The sequence below is a fragment of the Procambarus clarkii genome, chromosome 76 (genome assembly GCF_040958095.1).
Source record: "Procambarus clarkii isolate CNS0578487 chromosome 76, FALCON_Pclarkii_2.0, whole genome shotgun sequence".
Classification (NCBI taxonomy): Eukaryota; Metazoa; Arthropoda; class Malacostraca; order Decapoda; family Cambaridae; genus Procambarus; species Procambarus clarkii.
In genome coordinates this window covers 11,892,626-11,910,450 of record NC_091225.1, presented here as the reverse complement: position 1 = coordinate 11,910,450, position 17,825 = coordinate 11,892,626, and the positions used below count along the sequence as shown (strand labels likewise).

Here is a 17,825-nt window from a genome sequence, read left to right as displayed (position 1 = left end):
GTAATAACACCACAAACAGTATTGTTGGAGGAGAAATATTAGTGCGTCTGGCCTTGAGGGCGGCTGCCGATCAGCTGACTGTGTGAGTAACTACGTCTTTGTGCCTTTACTCACCATACAAGCTTAGATGTAGTTATGGTGAACAAAACATGTAAATACTATATATAACATCTGTGTATAGTGAATAAATGCAAAAACAGTATTGTGGGAGGAGAATGAGGGTGAGTGAGGTGGTGTTGAGGGAGGGAGTGGCAGCAAGTGGCTCGCTGGTGTTTGGCGGTCACTCCTTGTTGCTTTTTGACTCACAAGACAAACTTAGTAGTTCGTTATGGTGAACAAAACATGCAGATACTTATATATAACCTGTGTATATAGTGTAACAACAGCAAAACTATTTGTTTATTGTTTTATGAACATAATTATTGCAAACGATTGCAAACAACACGATGGCCGCTGGGAGAGTGACGGACATCAGCTCGCAGTGACAGGTGGCGTGGAGAGCTAAGAGCAGAGAACCATGAGGGGGACCCTTCGGGACAGAACTTAAAGGAACAGAGGAGGCGGCAGTGGGCGTGTCTGAGTCTAAGGGCTGGAAATGGTTGAGAGGCTGAGGAAGGTGGGAAGGACGAGGAGAGGAAGAACGCAACACGTGAGCCTTAGAAACGCCAGCGAGGGAAAGGGAAGACTGCGAACTTGGCACCTCGCCTCAGGAAAAAAACAAACGTTCCCAGTGCTTCAAGTTGAGGACGGCCACCTCAAGCTTGTAATGTATACATGCACAGGAGAAGGTAGGGTGGGTCTCACTGCAATTGAGGCAGTGAGACCGGGAAGAAGTGTACTCCGACTTAGACTGACCTTCGTCCCCACACAAGGGACAGAAAGACAGTACTGGAGCACCGGAGGGCACCATGCCCAACCCTCCAGCACTTATTACAGAGCCAAGGAGATGGAATGTACTCCTGGACGGAGCACCTGGCACCAGCAAGAATGACAGAGGGCAGAAGGATCCTACCATAAAAGGTAATCTTCACAACCCGAAGGGACTGACGGAGACGACCATGAGCAGGACAAGTAAACGTATCTACCTGGAGGACAGAATGGCCCTGGGCTTCGAGGATATGCCGAATATCTTCGTGGCAGTCCTGTAGATTCCCAACACCGGTTGCAACATGGGGTGGGAGGAGAATAGTGCCAACACTGGGATTCAAGTGAGTGTTCTTGGAGACCTGAACAGGGGTCTCGCCAAGGTAGGATAAGGCGGCCAAGCGGGGTGGCTGCATCCTGAGAAGCAGCAGCAACGACACGTATACCGAGACGGGTGGGGTTGAAACTAACAGGCATCTACTGAATCAACAAGGTGCGTATGGAAGGAGAAATCGTCAGGTGTAGAATCCAGATGGAGATCAAAGTATTTGGCCCACGAAGCGGGACCAAACAAGGCCTGCTATGCATCAGTACAGGCAGGGATCGAGCAAGTGTGGCCGTGGCGTGGACGGCATTGAGAACCCCCAGAGAGAGAGAGAGGGGGTTAAAAGGAGCAGTAGTCACAATGAGAGACTGAGCTATGCCAGGGGACGAGGTGGTCACCACTGGGGGCTTGTGGCCCGACCCAACCACAGAGAAGGGAGGGAAGCCGAGAGTAGTCGGGAGGGTCAAAGGAGGAACAAAGTCGGGACCCAATGCAGCGGGGGCTACAGAGCCCGGTCTTCCAACTCGGGGGCTTGGTCGCCCACCCCACGAGCCTGAGAAGGTATATGAGGAACAGAATGAGACATGAAACGAGAGATAATTCTTTCATTCACGAATGTGCCCCCCACACCCACCACAGAGCCACAATTAAGAGGCAGGACACCCAACAAGAAACATGTTGTTGATCTTAGGGGTGCGTCGTGAGCATATGTCCCACAAACCCCACCTTAACCCTTAAATGGTGCATAGCTATATACCATTTGACACCCACAGGCGCATACCAAAAAAAAAAAAAAAAAAAATATTTTTTCTTCCTCACCTGTTAATTTGTGTTTCACTGATCACGGGAAAAATAATAATAAAATCGTAAGCAATCGCATATATTGCCCGCTATATTGTGGGGAATTCTGGCAAAAAATATGCGCTGACTCAGCGTGCGTCCCAGGCGGTCTGTTGATCGCCAGCTGTCAAGCCGGAGTTGCCACAAAGAGATAATTACCTAATTATTTCAATGTCTCTGATTTTTCGTAGTTTTTTTGCTGTAATATTATTCAATAGTGTGTAGTGTGATATATTTATATAATAAAATGAGTGAATCATCGCTGTACTAAAAAATATGGTGTGCATATTGTTGATTCAATTATGTTCATCAAACAGTGAACAAATACTTTGTCGGTTATTACACTATATACACAGGTTATATATAAGCCTCTATATATATATACACCCTCTATATAAATGAGTGTCTTACAAAGCAACGTGGATCCCTCCTCTACAGGCTGCGTCAAATTCGCAAACAAAACCCTGGTCTTATCAAGCAGTGCTACACTAGGAATGGTACGATTTTTGTGAAGAAGGAAAGTACAGGAAAAAGATATGAAATAAAATGTGACCAACAACTACTGGCCTTCTTAAGTGGATTGTGGTATATCTGAAAACCTGAACCCGACCAATGCCAGTACTTAAAATAACTCTTTCAGTGCCTGAGCCTAACCTAACTTAATCTAACTTTGTCTAAGGTGCTGTCTCTGCCTTACCATTCACCTAATGTTCTCTCATTCATATAATTTCCTAAATAATCCATCAAGTCTCCATGCACTTATGCAAGCATCTACCTCAGTTTCATTGTAAAATTTTACTCTTAAATCTAATCTAACCCTATTCCATTTAAATTTTAAATTTAATTGTATTGATCTATGTCATTTATTGAAATCAATTATTGATCTCATTTTTGTTCTTTTAATTAAGTTCATACTAATTATAGGTTAAAACTAAGCTAAATAAAATTTATTATCTTTAAGATTATTTTACTTTACAATTATCATTGTCAAATTTTTTTTTATATATTCATCTTGACAGTCTCTACTGATTTTTTGTTCTCTCCACCAAACTTGTGTATCCTCCATGGCTATCTAGTGACCTTAATTCTACCTCTAATTGTTTCAATTCTTTTGTTTACTTGCATTTATTGTTGTGTTTTGCCATAATTATTCTCTAATTTTAGCAGACTCAATACTTTGTAAGCTCTTATTGTATTGTTATATTATTATATTGCTGTGTTTTGCTATAATTACTTTCTATTTTACAGCAGATTTAGTTTTCATCTGTTCCTGAAATTGCTTATCTTATTGTATCGTGACATTCTTATCTATATGCTTACTGATATTGATCCTGATCGAAATCTTCTGTCCCATATCCACACTAATCAGCACATTGATCATCATTATTGCAGGTACTAAACAGCAAATCTTGCAAAAAACAAACTCCTAAACAGCACCTGCTTATCAGTTTACAACCAAAATGTTAGGTCACTTGGTAAACATTTTGATGATATAAATGCACTACTCACAGCACTAGGTACTAAATTATCTTTCATCATTTTAACAGAAACTTGGCTAAGTAATGACTATACCCAACTCTACAATTTAGCTGGTTATAAAGCCATACATAACTGCAGGCCTAATAAAAAAGGTGACGGTACAGCAATATATTACAAAGATACCTTCATTTGCAATAGTGTCATTAGTGATAGAGACGACTATTGTGAATATACCTTTGCCAAGTTCTCCAGTAAATCCCTTAAATCCTCCCTGATAATCGGTGCCATCTATAGATTTCCTAATACCAACATAGCTTTATTCTCTGACAATGTAAGGAATCTTATCATAAATAACAATCTCAACAAAAATCACATCATTCTGGGAGGTGATTTCAATATTGACCTGGGTCTTCAAAACAACCCTCAAGTTGACTATTTCCGTAACAGCATGCACTCCTGTATGCTAATCCCCACAATCACCAAGCCCACCCGAGTCACTCAAACATCTGCCACTACCCTGGATCACCTATGGACTAATATAACAGCTCCCCTTACATCTGGGGTAATTTATGACAGAACAACTGACCACTATCCTACCTTCCTCATAGCAAACATTGACACATCACCACCAGAAACCAAAAAACTTTCATTCAGGCTACATAGTGAATCAGCTTTAGGCAATCTCTCTAATGCACTTCACAATATTAACTGGGAATCTGAATTTAATAATTCACAGGATATAAACTCATCAACTAACCACTTTCTATCCAAAACTCTAAGCCTCTACAACACTCACTGTCCCCTCCTTACCAAACAAGTAACTGATAAAAGAAAAAATAACCCGTGGCTCACAAGTGGCATAATTAAATCAATCAACAAAAAACATGAATACGAAAAGAAATTTAGGAGTGGCCTAGTTTCAATGGAAGTAGTTAAAAGGTACTCATCAGTGCTTACCAGTATCATAAGAAAAGCAAAACTTTCATATTACGAGACTAGATTCAAAGAAGCAAAAGGCAACATGAAAAGCACATGGAATACCATCTCTAACATCCTGGGAACTAAACAACACTCCCACAACCAGATAACACTCTCTAAGGATGGCCTTACACTGTCATCTGACTTAGAAATGGCGAATGAATTTAATAGCTTCTTTTCATCGGTTGGTACTAACCTTGCAAGTAAAATCCCACAGACTCAGACACATATCAACACATATCTCTCAGGCAGCTATCCAAACTCTCTTCTCCTCTCACCAGTCAGCCCGTCAGATGTTGTGTCCATCATACACTCACTAAAAACCAAAGCTGGGAACATCAGTGAAATCCCATCCATTGTATACAAGAGCGCCTCCCATGCCCTTGCACCACCTATAGCTCTGCTGTTCAACAAATCCCTTGAGTGTCATACCTTCCCTGATATCCTTAAAAACGCATGAGTAATGCCAGTTCATAAAGGAGGTAATCCGTCAGACATAAACAACTACAGACCAATATCGAACCTACCCATACTATCAAAAATATTTGAAAAAATTATCTACAAACAGCTCTACTCCTATCTCGTAAAATTCGACATTCTTAGCCCCTGTCAGTTTGGCTTCCGCTCTCAAAAGAGTACCAACGATGCAATTATTAGTCTCCTTGATATAATTTACTCAGCCCTTGACAAAAATGAGTTTCCAATTGGACTCTTCATTGACCTGAGAAAGGCCTTTGATACTGTTAATCACGATTACCTCTTATGTAAACTCCATCATTATGGAATCCGAGGCCATACACTGGACTATATCCAATCCTATCTTAGTGATAGACACCAATGTGTAGCCATCAATAATATAATCTCTCCCATTCTACCAATAACCGTTGGAGTGCCACAGGGCAGCATCTTGGGACCCCTACTATTTCTTATATACATTAATGATCTGCCTAATGTCTCTAAAATTCTGAAACCTATTTTGTTTGCTGATGATACTACCCTCATTTACTCCAACCCCAACCCACATACACTAAATGATGTTGTTAATAATGAACTAAAAAAAGTCCACTTATGGATGTCAACCAACAAACTAACACTTAACATAGAAAAGACCTACTACATCCTATTTGGAAGCAAATCTACAAATGCAATTCAGCTTCAGATTGACAATATAAACATTAGCTATAAAAATGATGGAAAGTTTCTTGGCATATTCCTAGACAAGAGACTCAACTTCAGTACCCACATACAACACATAACTAAGAAAGTCTCTAAAACAGTTGGTATACTCTCCAAAATCAGATATTATGTTCCTAACTCTGCTCTCATCTCTCTATATTATGCACTAATCTATCCCTATCTCAACTATGGTATCTGTGCATGGGGTTCAACCACTGCAAACCACCTCAAGTCCATCATCACCCAGCAAAAATCTGCTATCAGAATAATATCAAATTCTGCTTTCAGACAACACACAGCCCCCTTGTTTAACTCCCTAAACATGCTAAACATAATCTCACTCCACAAATTCTCCTGTGTCAACTACATTTACAAAACCCTGTTCTTAAATGCAAATCCTTGTCTGAAACTCTTCCTGGACAGATGTAATAGGACCCATTATCACCACACCAGAAATAAATATCTCTTCGATATCCCCAGAGTTAAACTTAATCTGTGTAAACACTCTATGCAAATAAAGGGACCCAGTTTATGGAACTCACTCCCTACTGAATTGAAAAGCTGTCCAACTTTTACATCATTCAAAATCAATACTAAAAAGTACCTAATTTCATCTTCATAGTTTTTCACTTTTTGCCTTAAAATTGCACTGTATCTATTGCTACCCAATCTCCCAACCTTTATGTTCCCAATTTGAACATCTTTACCATTGAGATCATTGCTGTTTTCTTATATGTGCTGCCAATCTGTTGTATGGTGTTTATAAATCTTGTTATCTGTATCTTTTGCTACCCAGTCTCCCAATCTTTATGTACCCATTCTGAACATCTTTACCATTGTGATCATTGCTGTCTTATATGTGCTGTCAATCTGCTGTATGGTGTCTATTAATCTTGTTTAAATTACTAATCAAGCTGTCAATGTAATCAATCAGAGCTTTAATATAACAATGTGCTTTAATAAACTTATCTCTCTCATCTCATTTTTCTCTTGTAATGTATCTTTCATTTATCAATTCTGATTGAAATTACCTACTTAAAATTATCTGCTAGATTAAGGACCTGCCCGAAACGCTGCGCGTACTAGTGGCTTTACAAGAATGTAAATACTGTACTATCCAATGTATTCTCTCAAACCCAATGTACCTTCTTGTATATATATAAATAAATAAAATAAAATAAAAATAAATAAGTATCTGCATGTTTTGTTCACCATAACGAACCACTAAGTTGCTATTATGAGTCAAAAAATAACGAGGAGTGACCGCAGTGTACCAGCCAGTCACTCACGCCCTCCCTCAAGTCACCTGACTCACCCACATTCTCCTTCCACAATACTGTTTTTGCTTTTATTCACTATATACAGACGCTATATATAAGTATCTACATTCGTGTTCACCATAACGAACCACTAAGTTGCTATTATGAGTCAAAAACGTAACGAGGAGTGACCGCAGTGTACCAGCCAGTCACTCACACCCTCCCTCAAGTCACCTGACTCACCCACATTCTCCACCCACCATACTGTTTTTGCTTTTATATACAGACACTATATATAAGTATTTACATGTTTTGTTCACCATAACTGTACATCTAAGCTTGTATGGTTATCTTGAGGTTATCTTGAGATGATTTCGGGGCTTTAGTGTCCCCGCGGCCCGGTCCTCGACCAGGCCTCCACCCCCAGGAAGCAGCCCGTGACAGCTGACTAACTCCCAGGTACCTATTTACTACTAGGTAACAGGGGCATTCAGGGTGAAAGAAACTTTGCCCATTTGTTTCTGCCTCGTGCGGGAATCGAACCCGCGCCACAGAATTACGAGTCCTGCGCGCTATCCACCAGGCTACGAGGCCCACCTCGTAGAACCCGTACCTTTAGAACCCGTACCGAACCCTTTACAGAACCCTGGTGAGTAAAGGCACAAAGACGTAGGACCTCACACAGTCAGCTGATGGCTGCCTCCCTCAAGGCCAGACGCACTAATATTTCTCCTCCAACAATACTGTTTGTGGTGTTATTACGCTATATACACACATTATATATAAATATCTACCTGTTTTATTCACCATACTTGTACAAGTAAACTGGTATGGTGCCCAAAGACCATCGTGGTCTTCAGTAAACAACATGGTAAGTCCTGCAGACGACGCTCCTCCCTCACCAAAATGGCGGCTCCCAACCTACTCCTCTTGCTGTTTATACCTTCTATACACACGTTATATATAAGTATCTACATTTGTGTTCACCATAGCAAACCACTAAGCTGGTATGGTGAGTGCAGTCAATAAAAGGTGGCCACACACAGTCAGAAGATAACGCCCCTACCCTCCCCTCCCACAGCATTACTCCTCCCTCCGTAGCGCACAGCGCTAAATATCACCACAATCCTGCTATTATCAGAACCCTGATCAGTTTTATCACAGTCAAGGGTCTTCTGTAATAATATCATCGCTACATAATAGCATGAACAAGTATATTATGGCATTTTTAAGCGATGCTGTGGTCACAAGCATTAGCAGTCTACGTGGTGTAGTGGTAAGACACTCGCCTGGTGTTCCGCGAGCGCTATGTCATGGATTCGTATCCTGGCCGGGGAGGATTTACTGGGCGCAATTCCTTAACTGTAGCCTCTGTTTAACGCAACAGTAAAAAATGTGTACTTGGATGAAAAAACGATTCTTCGCGGCAGGGGATCGTATTCCAGGGACCATAGGATTAAGGACTTGCCCGAAACACTATGCGTACTAGTGGCTGTACAAGAATGTAACAACTCTTGTATATATCTCAAAAAAAAAAAAAAAAAAAAGTCGAACAGCAGTGCTGTGAGTTCATGCTGAGTGTGTCAGGCTTGGTTGCTCACTCAATACTGAGGCCCCTAACACCCATGAGTTTGGCCCACGATTTTAAAAAAAAATGGCGTCTGTTTACAAGAGCCCTGATGAAGGTGTGGTGAACCCCGTGTATCCGTGGGCCATTTAAATCTTGCATAGTACTCCAAAGCATCACATGATGCGATGCGCAATTGAAGGGTTAAGAACCATCAGCCTGTCGAGATTGGGTTCAGTGACGAAAGGAGGATTGCCAATAAAAGGGTCCTGTCGCTCGAGACGTTGGGTACTACAGTTCTACGGGTGCAAGAGTATGCCTCCTCAAACACCCCGGCGTCAAAACAAAAGAAGGCCAAAAGAATAGTCAACACAGGCAAAAGGTTGGTGGGAAATGACAATTAAAAAGGAGAAGAGGGGGGAGAAAAAATGAAACATAAGAAAAAAGAAAAGTCGTGAAGCAGAATTCATGAGGACAGCAGCAGGAGCATAAGGCCACAAAAGAACAGAGGACTGTACCATGGAGCGTCACACTCCGGCAGCCGCCCACCAAGCCCCACTCACAGCAGCAATGGGGCTAGACAAGGAGGGGGTCCTTGAAATGTAGTTACATTATTGTCTACATCTGTCTTTATACTGACATATAGACCTTTAATGTTACTTTGCATATATGAAATTTAATTATACAATTGATTGGCTTGTGTCCAGGCCATCACACTCCCTGAGCTAACCATCAAGTAACTATAAAAAGGAATATATACTTTCACTTCAGTTATATTTATGCCAAAGTATTAACATGCAGCTTATATTTGTCTTTATGACGACATAGAAAACTTTGCTTATTAAAATATCTAGATTAAATTAACATTGATCTTTGAAAGGTCGTAGTTCCCTTCGATAGGGAGTGTGTCAGCCAAGAAACTTTGTTTAAAATACAGGTATAAATATCTTTCCTCCTTAATAAGGTATAATTTCTGTGATGGATTCACAAAAGACTATTATATTTCTGCCTTTCTGATAACATATACAAATATAATCAACATATACAAATATAATCTTTATTTGTGAATCTCTTAATTAACCAATATATCAGAGCATGTTGGGTTCAGTGTTCTATGACCGAAATGGACACGAGTAGTTTAAGTGGCGAACGCATACCAACAAATAACGTTTGTAACTATATATCAAAATTATTGTCCTGTGAAGTTAATTTGCCCGAAACGCTATGCGTGTTATTGGCTTTAGGTATTGAATGTAATAGCTTTATCTATAAATCCAACATTATGTTTGTAACATCTTCTATGTATGTACTTTTACCTGAATAAACATTTAGATTATGCAGTTCAGTTTTGGTTGCCGTATTATAGAATGGATATAAATTCACTTGAATGTGTCCAACGTAGGATGACTAAGTTAATTCCCCAAATTAGAAATCTTTCATATGAAGAAAGATTAACAAAGCTTAAGTTGCATTCACTGGAAAGGCGAAGAGTTAGGGGTGACATGATAGAGGTTTACAAGTGGATGAATGGACATAACAGGGGGGATATTAATAGGGTATTAAAAATATCAACACAAGACAGAACACGAAACAATGGGTATAAATTGGATAAGTTTAGATTTAGGAAAGACCTGAGTAAATACTGGTTCAGTAACAGGGTTGTTGATTTGTGGAACCAACTGCCGCGTAACGTGGTGGAGGTGGGGTCCCTCGATTGTTTCAAGCGCGGGTTGGACAAGTATATGAGTGGGATTGGGTGGTTATATATAGGAGCTGCCTCGTATGGGCCAATAGGCCTTCTGCAGTTACCTTTGTTCTTATGTTCTTATGAATATGATTTTTTTAATTTAAAATAAATATTCACACGTAAACATGCACAAACCACAAGCCAAAGGTAAACACACAAAGGTCTCTTGTCTCACAGTCTCTTGCAGGGGATGAACAAATCCACAAGGGCCGTGACGAGGATTCGAACCTGCGTCCGAGAGCATCCCAGACGCTGCCTTAATCGACTGAGCTACGACATGGTAAAAGGAGTTCAAACTGAAGTTCTGCTGAACTTACTGGATCCTGCAGCCTCCCCGAGGCACAACCAGGGTTTTACACAACTCCCCCCTTGCAATCAAGCTATGTCAATAGGCTGTTCTCCCACTTCGCCCTTACTTCATTAGAAGTAATTAAAATAATTACTGTACTTCAATTAGAAGTAATGAAGTAAGGGAAAAGAGGGAGAACAGCCTATTAACATAGCTCGAGTGTATGGGGGGGGTGGGAAGAGTTGTGTAAAACCCTGGTTTGTGCCTCGGAGAGGCTGCAGGATCCAGTAAGTTCAGTAGAACTTCGGTTTCAACTCCTTTTACCATGTCGTAGCTCACTCGATTAAGGCAGCGTCTGGGATGCTCTCGGACGCAGGTTCGAATCGTCATGGCCCTTGTGGATTTGTTCATTTGATGCATCACGCAATTGTGATTTCTGTGTGTAATCTCTTGCAGGGGTTGAGCCCGTTGTGTGTTAGAAATAAATAATAAATACTTTGTCTATTCATGAAAGATATAAATATACATTCTACTTATTAATATCACCAATTAAATATGCGACAATTTAAGCAAAGAAGTGCGGCGACTGGATCACTGTACAGGAGGCCGATAGGCCAGCAAACACTCCAGGCGACCATATATCTTGGATAAGTCGCTCCACAACATTGTCGCTTGGACCCTCGACTTCCTATGGCGTCACCTGCTTCACATTTACTTCTAATTTCGCTATGAAATTAGAGTATTTCCGAGTAAAAATAAATTTGATCATGTTCTGCACTCAGCACCAACATTACTGTGAGTAAATATACCACATTTCTTCATTACTTACGTAATACTAGCTGGCTTTGTGTAATTCTATGGACCGGTCTAGGCCAACACAGCGCGAGCGACGCAGCCATATTTTCTGCTATAATTACAGTGTCTGTCAGTAATAACTTATTACACTGTCATTCCAACTTACCTTAAGTGTCAATCTTTCCACCATAAATCATCATATAATGAGGAGAATTGGCCAGAATACGAGAACAACAACCAGCCAGGTGATGTTGTGAGTCTATCCACTGGGGAAGTGGTCGAATCGTACATAGCCGTTTCGGATACCGTCAGTTCCGTACACAGAACACCAGTTCGTTCACTGACAATTTTGTATAGAATCTTTTCATATAATAATTCCCTGTGTCGGAGGCCAGGAAGCTAGAGTGTATTTTTTTTTTTTTTTGAGATATATATACAAGAATTGTTACATTCTTTTACAGCCACTAGTACGCGTAGCGTTTCGGGCAGGTCCTTGGAATACGATCCCCGCCGCGAAGAATCGTTGCTACAACCAAGTACACATTTTACTCTTGAGTTAAACAGTTAAGGATTTGCGCCCAGTAAATCCTCCCCGGCCAGGATACGAACCTATGACAAAGCGCTCGCGGAACGCCAGGCGAGTGTCTTACCACTACACCACGGAGACTATTCAAATTCAAATAAAATAATAAATAAATAAATATGTTTATTCAGGTAAGGTATATACATACAAGTGATGTTACATTAATGGATTGATATATAGATAGAGCTAGTACATACAATGCCTAAAGCCACTATTACGCAATGCGTTTCGGGCAAGAAAAACATTAATATCTAGAACTTAATACTAATTGAGCATAAAGAATAAAAAGTGTTGAGAACAAATACAAATAAAGATAAAAAAAAAGGGGGAACATGACTGAAAAAGCAGCACAAATACAATAGGTTGACAAACAGTGTTGATTAAAAAAAAAAAAAAAAAAAAAAAATAACAGACATAGGTTGACAATAGAGGAGTGAGGTAGGTTACAGGGAATTTATTAGGTAGTGTTTAGTTTTTATCTTAAACTGGTTGAGAGAGGTACAGTCTTTAACATGGTTGGGAAGGTCATTCCACATTCTGGGTCCCTTGATTTGTAGAGCATTTCTAGTTTGATTAAGTCGTACTCTAGGAATATCAAAACTGTATTTATTTCTGGTGTGGTGCTCATGGGTTCTGTTACAACCTTCTATGAAGCTTTTGAGATCAGGATTGGCATTATAGTTTAGCGTTTTATATATGTATAATACACATGAGAGAATGTGCAGTGACTTAATGTCTAACATATTCAGAGATTTGAGTAGGGGTACCGAGTGATGTCTGGGGCCAGAGTTGGATATTGTCCTAATAGCAGCTTTGTGTTGGGTAATTAGAGGACGTAAGTGATTTTTGGTAGTAGAACCCCAAGCACAAATACCATAGTTGAGATATGGATAGATAAGGGAGTAATAGAGAGTCACCAGGGCAGGGCGTGGTACATAATATCTGATCTTAGAAAGAATGCCCACAGTGTCATACAAATTCAAAATGTCAAACAAATTCAAAATACAAATTCAAATGTTTATTCAGGTAAAGTACATACATACATACAAGGGGGATACAAATATTGATGAATTTATAGATAGAGCTAGTACATACAATGCCTAAAGCCACTATTACGCAAAGCGTTTCGGGAAGGAAAAATACTAGAGACTAAAACTTAATACTAATTGATATTAAAGAATACTAATTGAGATTAAATACATTAGAAGAAGTATAGGTTAGGAATTGTCTCCAAAGAATTCTCAAAGAATTACTCGTTATTGTTATCTAAGATAATTAGACGAGCCAAAACTAAATACTACGAAGATAAATTTACCCAAATAAAGAGCAACATTAAAAAAACTTGGGGCACAATTTCACAAATATTGGGATCTAAGAAGATTTTAAATAACAAACCAACACTCCTGTCCAATAACGATGGTCAGCTTTCAGCCTCAGGCTCTGCTAATGAGTTCAATAGGTTCTTCTCTTCCATTGGGTCATCCCTTGCAAATGATATTCCATCTTCCAGTACTGACGTTAAGGACAATCTTACAGGTAACTATCCACAGTCTCTGTACCTAAAGCCTATTAATTCCACTGACGTCAATGAGATAATCCTTTCCCTTAAAACCAAGTCTAGTGCCCTTGAGGAGATACCAACTTTAATTTACAAAAAAGCCTCCAGAACTTTAGCCCCTGCTATTGCATTGCTCTTCAACAAGTCACTTGAACTCCAAACCTTTCCAGATATTCTAAAAAAAAGCGAGAATTACCCCTGTACACAAATGTGGTGATCTCACAGATGTTAACAACTACAGACCTATATCAATCCTGCCTAACTTATCAAAAAATTTTGAAAAACTAATCTACAAGCAGCTTTACTCTTATCTAGCCAAACACAATATACTTAGCTCTTGCCAATATGGCTTCAGACCCCAAAAAAGCACTAACGATGCACTTATTCGTATGCTTAACTTGATTCATACAGCTCTTGATAAAAATGAGTTCCCTGTTGGGTTATTTGTGGACCTGCGTAAAGCTTTCGATACTGTCAACCACCAAAACCTTCTTCTTAAATTGTGCAATCCAAAAAAGCAAAATCACATAATTTTCTCAACAAACTGAAAACCCGGTGGACCGGGACGATCCGGAACGCCTCGGCTATGTTGCACTTCACCAAGTGCGCCCCGGCGAGCGTCTGACCACCAAGACCACCGCGTCGTTGATGGACTGGTAGGTCACTGTTGTCGACTCCCACGGGATGTTGGCGTTCATGCTCTTGGAGGAATAGGGGTAGCTGAGGTTGTGCAGGAGCCTGTACTTGCCCAGCATAGACTTCTCTCAGGGCTATGGGAGAACACTTGAAGTTCTCGAATGGCCTCAAAGGGGCCCGCTATGCGTCCCAGACTTAGTTCCTTGTCGAGCATAGGCCCCACTATATTTGGAAGGGCTGTAGTTGCTGGGGGGTTGCGTGAGGAGATTGAAGTCAGTGCCCCCTCGAAACCGAGTATAGGAAACCCCTCCGGAAGCCTCCCACGACGTAGTCCCGGAGGGGGTAACCCACCAGGAAAGCATCAAGTGCGTCTGCGTCCACTGGCATTGTTACGTGTGTCGTTCCTCTTGCCCCTGTCCTGAGTGGGGCGACGGGAGCGCTTCTCCTTGGTGGCGGCGACGCGATGCTGGGCCTGGGGGCACGGCAGGAGGAGGCAGGGTGTCGCTTGTGGCAACGCGGACAGTAGTGCTTGTAGGTGCAGGAGGTGACGGAACAGCCTGCCCCTGTTGCGTAGAAAGCGTAGCTGTATCCCGGGGGGAGGCCATAGGCCCGTGCAGTGGAGAGCCATCCAGCTGAGGAGGCAACGGTTTGATGCACCACCTGAGTCCGCTCCTGCGCAGCGCGTTGTACCGACCGAATCTCCAGGTCGAGTCATAGAGCAGTCCAAGGGCAGCCCGATCTCTCCTTGTCCCACCTGAAAGCCTCATCATACCACATCCAGTCGCCACAGAGGGCGCGCTTCATGGATTTCACATAGTATACATAAATGAAAAGCGCCTGCCCTTTGGCGGGATGTTGCTCCAGGTAGATTGATGCAAAATTGTCGAAGCCGTGCCCCCACAGCTTGGGCGTCAGAGGCGGCAGATTCTTAGCGGACGACTGAGCCTCAGAGGAAGTGGCGTGGCACGTCTTGGAGGGCCTGGCGTCGCGTTCGTAGGCTAGCAGCTCCCTAAAGTTGATGTACTTGTTTGCCCAGTGTTATGACCCTGGGTTCCTTAGTTGGAAACCAGAGGTCAAGTCGAGCTCTAAATAATAACTATACATTAATTCATAGAATTGGATAATGTGAGAGGGATATTTAATTACAATAATATTTATATCCGGGCTCTTGAAACTTGGAGTATGCCTTATCCCCGTCATCCTTGCCAAACGTAAGATGAATATTGCTTCTCACAGAGCATTCAGACTCTGAGCTTATTGTTGATTATTAATTAGTGAACTAGTTATCAGCTATGCTTAGTAATGATTAGTAAAGTAGGTCTGAGAAAACTTGGTTTGAGGGCTGCTGTACGATTAGCTGAGTATCAGGCTGGCAGTGAATCAGAGGCAGGAAGCGCGAAGGCTGATGCTTTCTTCTCTGTTCGGGCTGTGTGGTGTCAACAACTTCCTGTGGGGGCTCTGCCTCAATTCTTCTCCTCCTTCTCCCTTTCCCTTAACTTAAGCTACTAAGATAAGTGCAAAACCTGTGTACTGTGCTCTAGATATGCTTGTGTGATTTGTATAGTATAAGCCAGTGTTTTGGGCATCCCTAAGTGTTTGTGTTGTGATTGGGTACCACGTGGGCTTACTACCCCAAGCTGCCTCAAGCTTTCAAGTTCTTCACTAGTAGACTTTACCCTAGCTTGTCCTAATTGTAAAACCTTGTATCCTGCCTATGTGGACCAAGGCTTTTAAAGTAACAGCACGTAAATTTATAACACCCAGACTTTCTCTCGTAGGGCCTGCGGAACGTGCTCACCTAGTATGGGGACGGTGGAGCCTTCCGACCGCCGGTGCTGTCCCAGCCAAGAACTAGCGGAAGAGGGGAGACGAGCTCTCTCTGCGGTACTCACCGTAAGAGCTCGGGGCTGGAAGAGCTGTTTCGGCGCCTCGTCATGTGCCTCCTCGCCCTTGACCATGGGCGGCTTACCGAGGGGGAGGCAGGGCGGGTAGGCTGGTCCGAGAGGGCTGCGTCGTTCGTGTTCGTGTTGTGCCGTTACCTTGAGTCGGCGGAGGGGCTCCGAACCTGTGTGATGAGCGACTGCAGCGCCGCCCAGTCATCAGCCGAAAGTTGTGGGGGCTGGGCAGCCGCGCCCCCCGTGGCCTTGCTGGCCAGGTGTGTGTCGGGTGTGTCGCCGTCCGTGTCGGAGCCCCCCGAAGAGGCCTCTGTTGAGGGGGAGGCGAAGCGGGCGGGTTTCGCCCTTGCCCTGGGCAGTTGCGTTCTGGCGCCCCTTCGTCGCTGTCCTCTCGTCGACGCCGTCCTTGTCCTCTTCCGCGCTGGGGGGTGTGGGCCGGCTTCTCCGTACTGCGGAGAAAGGAAATGTAAGCAGACGGCAAGGGCAGAGACAGGTAAAGCAGCAAATAAACCATAACAAAAAAGTAGGGCGAGAAGGACAAAGTGAAACCAGAAAATAAAGAATAAAAGTAGAACTAAAGAAACAAAATAAATAACCGTAATATATAACAAACAAAACAAAAATACAAAGAAATAAATGAATAACAAAAGTAAATAAACTATAAAAATAATACAATTAACAAACGCCCCTGAGGAGCAGCCCAGAAGACGTAGTGGGGGAAGGAGAAGATAAGATAAAGGAGACTAGTCGAAAATAAATAATGGAGAAAAAAAATGAAATGATAATAGTAACCAACGTCACTAAATTAAAATTCACGTGAAGTAAAACATGAAACCACAAAGAAGGGACAATAAGAAATATATAATTGCAAATAAAGCTTAAAGAAACATAATTATACAGAGAAATAAAATAATAAATAATAATAATAATAATAAATAAGTAATAAATATCAATAATAGGAATTAAAATTATAAATAATAAATTATATAACTAATAACGAATAATAAATAAATACCCATGAATAAAATGTGGAACTGTAAATAACATAATAAATAAGTAGTAACTCCACTACTTGTAAACACTTTACTTGTATATTTTATTAATGTGGAAAATGGTAAATAATAAATAATTATGTAAATAATAAATTAAGCAATAACAAACCTACCTAATCATAATGAATAATTAATTAAATAAATAATACAATGAATAATAATTATAAAGTAATGAAATAATAAAGGTACGTATGAACACAATTACATTTAATATTCATAGTTATGACTAGTAATGAAAACTAAATAACCCATAGAACCAAAGCAGGAAGGGGGAGGGCAGAGAGAACGGCCAAGCAACAAGCATGCAACACCCGTAACAAAGGACTGGGCAAAAGAGGAGAAATTAAATTAAGAATTTAAACCGAGTAAATGAAGAAAACGTGAAACATAGGAAAGGTGGAACAAAAAACCCAAGAGTAAGTCGAACTGAAAGAAGCGTAAAAGTACACGCAAGATACGTAAATAAAAGACAAGGAGGGCGGTCCCCAAGGGACGGCACCGAACGCAACGAGAGCAAGGTGAGGAAGCGAAGGAGGGCAAAGGAGAAAACGACTACCCCGAAACAGGAAGGGGGGGGGGGGGAGAACGGGCGCAAACGGGGAGGGAAGGAGACTAGTCCAGAGCTAAGGAAAGAAGAAATAAATAAATGAAAGCTGAGAAAGCAAAAACGACCCAAGAACCAAAACTTAAAACGAACGCGAAGAGAATATAAATAAAGGACTAATGATAATAAAATGTAATAATTATAGTCACAAATGGGGGACAAATATAGTTAAATAATG

At 41.4% G+C, this 17,825-nt stretch overlaps 1 protein-coding gene across 2 annotated transcripts in view; it reads right to left on the bottom strand.

Annotated features, from left to right (window-relative positions):
- The window catches only part of LOC123771588 (zinc finger protein 271-like), a 134,044-nt gene extending 122,074 nt beyond the window's left edge, over nt 1-11,970 (bottom strand). For both annotated transcript variants that reach the window (XR_011224751.1, XM_069313627.1), the window contains exon 1: nt 11,486-11,970. The gene's annotated coding sequence lies outside the window, so the exon portion shown is untranslated. The remainder of the gene's footprint in view (nt 1-11,485) is intronic.
- Nucleotides 11,971-17,825: the final 5,855 nt, after the last annotated feature.